Raw genomic sequence first — 6,000 nt, 5'->3', positions numbered from 1 at the left:
ACTTTCCAGCTTGGTAGGACCTGCCAAGGCTTTCTTCCTCCCCTTTAATGCTAGTGTCATCCATCCATCCATCCATCCATCCATCCATCCATCCACCCATCCCGTGTCTTTCATCCATCCATCAACCTATCCATCCTTTTATCTACCTATCCATCCTTCTATCTATCCATATACTTATTTATCCTTCTATCTATCCATCCATCCACCCATCCATCATCCATCCATCTACCTATCCATCCTTTTATCTATCCATCCTTCTATCTATCCATTTACTTATTCATCCTTCTAGCTATCCATCCATCCATCCATCATCTGTCATCCATCCATCCATCATCCATCCATCATCTATCCATCCATCCATTCATCATCCTTCCATCTACCTATCCATTTGCTTATTCATCCTTCTATCTATCTATCCATTCATCCATCCATCTAATTTCATACATAGTTGTTCGCATGTTAGGGTGTGAGCTCCAGAAGAGAAGGTACCATGTTTGTTTTCTTTTCCTTTCCTTCTAATTCCCGGTGCTTTGCCCAGTACCTGGCCCATAGTAATCAATACCTGCTTATCGACGTCACCTGACCTTTGTGCCCCTGCCCTAGCCCGGACTTTGTATGTTCCAGGTTACCGACCAGCCTGACATCTCATGCCCGCAGATCCTGCCCAGCTCCGACATCCCGTGTTCTAGGTTCCCTCTCGGCTCTGACAACCCATGTTCTAGATGCCCCTCGGTTCTGTCTGACCGCGTTCTAAGGCCCCCTCAGCTCGGAAGGCCCCTGTGTGTTCTAGGTTTCCCCTTAGGCTCTACCACTCTTTGACTTCAAGAGTCTCGCGTGTGGAAGCGAAAGTTTTCTTCTTTCCCCGCCCGCACACCACAACATCCGGAGCAGCGGAGGAGCGCGGGCAGGCCCTGGCGTCGGTAGGCGGCTACGGGCGGAAGCGTGGGTGCCACCGAGGCCGCGCCCGTCAGGCCAAGGCCTCGTCTCCACAGCAACAGCGTCGCGCCCCCTTCCCTTCCTCCTCAAATTCTTGCAGGTGTCCCGGAAGCCGGAAACGGAAGTGCGTAAGCAGCGTCTTTCCCTTGGAGGAGGGGCCTCTGAGCAGTGGCCTGTTGGCGTTGGCCAATGGGGAGGTCGCCGTCCTTGTGGTCCCGCCCCCTTCCGCTGCAGGAGAGCGCCAGGTACCGGGTCCAGTGTTTGGGCATCGCGGTGACCCCGGGCGGGAGCGGCTGCGTGGCGGTGCGGGTGAGGGGTGGGGCCGGCCGCCGGAGCTCCCGGGGGCGAGGAATTGGGAGCCATTATCCGGAGGCCCTGCATTAGAATCCGAATCTGGGCCCCGAGGTGGCGAACCTCGACGTCTGACCCTGCCGCTGGGGAAGGGAGGGCGGCCTCGTAGTGGGCTGATCGGCCGGGTGTGGAGGCCCGGGCGGCCGTGGGGGCAGCGTGGTCCGTGGGCCTGGAAGGCCCCTTGGTATCTCCTAGCCCACTGAGAGGCGGACACGCGTGGACTCTGGGCAGGGCTGGCACCAGAGCCCAGGTGTGCGTGCCGGGCCTTCCCACAGTGGCACCCTGCGTGGCCTCCCTCCTTGTTTCTCTGTAAAGTCCGCCTCCCCCGGGTGATGCCTTTCAAGTTGCTGAATATCCCTCAGCCCCATTTCCAGAGATAACCCATAATGCGGATAAAGCTGGGTCTGGGATAAGTCCAGTATCCCTTCCAGTGCCAACAGTTTATTATTTATCATTTTAGCTAGCTGAAATTTTTACAAATACCTGCTGTGTTCAGGTGTGGCTTTGACTCCTGGGGGATATCCAGATAACGTTACATCCAAACTCTGCCTTTAAGGAGCTGTCTAGTGGGTCTCAGGATGAAGTGGCTCCTGAACTTGAACCGGATGTGTGAAATGGAAGCAGAGAGCCAGTATGCTGAGAAATGGGACTGACCATTTGTTTCACTAACTCCGAGTGCACAGAGGAAGTACTCTGAGGTTACAGAAGTAGATTATAACCTAGTTTTGGAGGACCTTGTGTGTCTGGTGTTTGCATTTGATTAGAGAGACCTTGGGGAGTTTTTGTGATCATGAGAATGATGACATTTTGATACATGGATCAAGATTACTGTGGTAGCCTTAGGGTGTACTATTTTGAGGGAGGAAGAGAAACCAGCCCAAGAGATTGAGAAGGATCAATCCGAGGTAGGAAGAGGACTGGGAGGGAGGGAACAGTCTTGTGAAAGACAAGTGAAGAAAGTATAAAAGGAGGAGTGAGTGATTAACAGTGTCAAATGCTGCAGAGATGTCTAGGAGGGGCCTGAAATAAGTGATAGATTGGAAAAGCGAAGGAGCAGAGGTGTGATTAATATAGTAAATAGTTGAGGTGAAAGGTAATCAGGTCATGAAAGAATAGGGATTGGAAAGGAGAGAGAGAGACAAACATGAAAGAAATTTCATGTAGGATGGATCCAGTGCTTAGCATAGTGCCTGGCACACAGTAGATGTTCAATAAATGGTTGTGGACTTGATTGAATTTGGCAGCTAATTGTGTAAGTGAGGGAAAAGTCTAGAATAACTTCTCAGTCTGGTATCTGAGAAAAATGGAATGCTATTGACAGAAATAGGAAACCAGCAGGAGGGGCAGGTTTTGAGGGAAAGTTAGAGAACATCTTGTGTTTTGGGTCATGGCAGGATATCCAAGTAGAGATATCCAACAGGGAGTTGGAAATGTGGGTGAGAAAGAGAGCTATGCAGTAGTTACCTATTTTAACTATTTTTAAATGCTGGGTGCTGAAGTTATTTCTTCACATGGTTTTCAAGAAGACTAAGGTTTGTGGGAGTGAAGGGATGCTTTGGGGAAGGGGAGAGAAAGAAGTCCTGAGGCCAGCCATAAACAAAGCCCTTAAGATATTATGACAGAGTATTAAAAATAAAGAGGACCTTAGGGATCATCTAGTTCAAGTCTTTGATTTTACAAAGGAGAAAATAAGGCAGACTTAATTCTTATTGAAATGGAGGATGGGCTGAAGTCATACGGGCACAAATCTCACATACTCAGGTTGTTACACCTGGAAAGGACATAGGAGACTCACCTGTCCAACTCCATTATTTTACAAAAAGAGAGACAGAAGTCCAGATTTAATGCCAGAGCAGGGACTAGAACCCTTATCACCTAATTCTTAGGTTAGTGCCATTTCAGCAAGGTTGTTGAGGTTAGAAGTGTGATATGGCCAAGGTTCACTCAGGCACATTGGCCTTTCCCAGAAGTTGGTCCATAGTCTTGTGATTTGAAATGAGCAGCTGAATGGGAAGGGTGCTTCTTAGTGGTTCCTGTGTATACTCCAAGCTCACCCCTACAACCCAGCAATCTCCTTTAGGGCGGTAGGGCCTTGGGACTGTGTTGGAATGAAATGCAGATGTTGAAGGGCTATACCTTTACTATGCTCACTTAAGCTCTCCAATGGCTTCACTCAGGAGCCTTGGCCGCTGACAGGAAGTGAGATGACCTGTTTTGTAGGCATCTCCTCTTACCCCTAAAGCTAGGTCAAATTTGTTTTTATCAAATGGTAACCTCCATCTTCTCCCTTCCTGTGGTGAGATGTTTATCCTGTCTTCCTCCTAGTCTCTTCTTTCCTAATCTGTTACCAGGCTTTACCCAATTCCTCTACTTTCTTCCTTAGAAGAGTACAGTTAATAATCAGTGATCTCTATGTTTCTGACCTTGGGAAAAGCCTCAGTCACACCACCCTCTTTGTAGCTTTGGAGAATTTGACCTTGGGTAGTCGTTGGTCCAGATTTGTCAAGCATTTGCCCAGATAAGATAATTGAAACCATGGGGGTGGAGGACTTTGTTATGGGAGAGTGTATGGGTTACACAAAAAGGATAGAGTTTTAGTGTATACCGTACTTAGAGAGGAAGAGAAACCAGCTCTGGAGACTGATAAGAATCCATCAGAAGTCAAGAGAATTGTGAGGGAGGGAGCAGTCCCGTGAAAGACAAGGGAAGAAAGTAGGAGAGAAGAGCAGATGATTAATCATGTTAAATGCTGAAGAGATGTCTAGGAGAAGCCTGAGAAAAGACAGCTCTTAATAACTTGGAGATAGTAGAGAAGGAAGACAGAAAAGAGCTGAGGGTTGGAGAGTGAATGGGTAGTAAGTAGAGGCAGTCAGGGTACACCACACTATGATTCCTACAAGTTTAGCAATGATAGGAAGGGGAGAAATTGTATGATAACTTAAAGGGGTAGTCAAGTCAAGGGGAAGATTTTTTTTCCTTTTAAAGATAAGGAAAAGCTGAGCATGTTGGTAGGTATAGGGGAAGGAGCTAAAGGAAGAGAGAGATTGAAGATGAGCTGGAGCAAGGCTTTAGAAAAGGAATTCTTTACCTGGGGTCTGTTAATCTGTTAAAATATTTCTTTCCATGATGGTATTTCAATATAATTGGTTGCCTTTTTAGTGCTATATATTTTTTAATGCATTTAAAAACATTCTAAGAAGTGATCAGTAGGTTTTACTAGACTGCCAAAGGGGTCCATGATGCAAAAAAAGGTTATGAACCTCTGGTCTAGAAGAAATGGGAGGGGGTGGTTCTGAATGAAATAATGGATGAGAATTGAGTAGAGGTGGATTTAAAAAAAAAGTTTATGGAGCCTGAATCAGTCATGAAGTCGTGGAATATAACAGCCAGAGAGGACTTAGAAAGCATCTGGTTCAATTCTCTCATTTGACAGTTAAAGTAGCAGGGCCAGAAAAATAAAGTAACTTGCTCATGATCATATAGTAAGAAATTGGCAGAGCTAGAATGAGAACTCAGTCTTCCAACTCACAATTCAAGACTCTTTCCACTGTACCACACTGCCTGTCTCTAATAGATATACCAGGAGACACTCAGATTTATTCCATGGACTTTCCTAGTCTCCATACGTTATATATTACTGGTCAGGAGCTATGTCACTACATCACTTTACATTAAGCAGTTCATTTAATATCGGGATAATAACCTATCTAATACTTATATTAGAATTATGTGCCCCCTTTTTCCTATACCCAATACGCATAGCTTGGAAGCCTCCCTTTGTATCAGGTAATACAGAGAGATGGAGAAAAAAATGAATCTCGTAGGGTTATTCTAACTAGAGGGTATATGACCTGTTCCAAAACATTTCAATAAGATAGAAAACCATTCCCCTGTAAAAAAGGCACTTAACTGTTCGGACACAATTAAAGATTTGAGTCTGTTTACTCCTCACTTGGAATCAGGATAGTCATTTTATAATAGGAGCCAAAGAACAAATGAGTTCTATGGAGAAGGATCATACTATGCCTAATATATTTACTATTAATGGAGTAGTAGCAGTGCTAGATGTCTGAGAGGCTGCTGAATTAGACAGGTAGACAGGATCCCTATCTAGTAGATTTGTGAATTGGACAGATATATAAGATGGAAATATGGGGAAAGGATGGAAGTAATCACTACCATCTTTATAAGCACTTCAATGTTTACCAAGTACTTAAAACAATCTGAGAGCTAGGTAGAACAAGTATTATTCATTTTACCAATACGCAGAAAGGTGACTGGCTGAAGGTCAGTCAGTGTTGGAACTGGGATACTAAGTTCAAAGCTCTTTTGAATTTTGAATTGCTGCCATGATCTGGTGGTCTCAAGTATTCATCAACTCTAAATTTGTTTTGGTTCTCTTTTGAGGGATTGGGCAGGCAGCTCTAGGGTATCATTTAGGAAAAATAAAAATGTCAGGTTATTAAATGGTTCCTTTTGTTTTTGCAAAGCTGTCCACTTAACTTTGGTTGGATAGATCTGACCTGCACAATTCCATTTTTACAGCTTTAAACTGGATATGCCTTATCTTTCAATAACAAAAGTGTGTGTTGGTAATGCTTACATGACAGGCATGGAGAATTGACATTTTTTAAAGAGGGAACAGGATTAAAAGGTGATGTGTCTGACTCTTAGGCTTCAAAGTTCTGTTCTTTTGGAAAAAGTCTTTGTTGA

At 44.9% G+C, this 6,000-nt stretch overlaps 1 protein-coding gene across 7 annotated transcripts in view; it reads left to right on the top strand.

The window, feature by feature from the left end:
- Nucleotides 1-1,079: 1,079 nt before the first annotated feature.
- NSMCE1 (NSE1 homolog, SMC5-SMC6 complex component) overlaps nt 1,080-6,000 on the top strand; it is a 61,093-nt gene continuing 56,172 nt past the window's right edge. For 2 of the 7 annotated variants that reach the window (XM_072597945.1, XM_072597986.1), the window contains exon 1: nt 1,083-1,181. The gene's annotated coding sequence lies outside the window, so the exon portion shown is untranslated. Of the gene's footprint in view, nt 1,342-6,000 lie in introns of all 7 variants that reach the window. The other 5 variants (XM_072597954.1, XM_072597977.1, XM_072597993.1 and 2 more) reach the window with 5 other exon arrangements.

Source organism: Notamacropus eugenii, chromosome 1, assembly GCF_028372415.1.
Source record: "Notamacropus eugenii isolate mMacEug1 chromosome 1, mMacEug1.pri_v2, whole genome shotgun sequence".
In the NCBI taxonomy this organism is placed as follows: domain Eukaryota; kingdom Metazoa; phylum Chordata; class Mammalia; order Diprotodontia; family Macropodidae; genus Notamacropus; species Notamacropus eugenii.
Note: the sequence above shows the minus strand (reverse complement) of the source record. Positions and strands in the feature narration are given on the sequence as shown.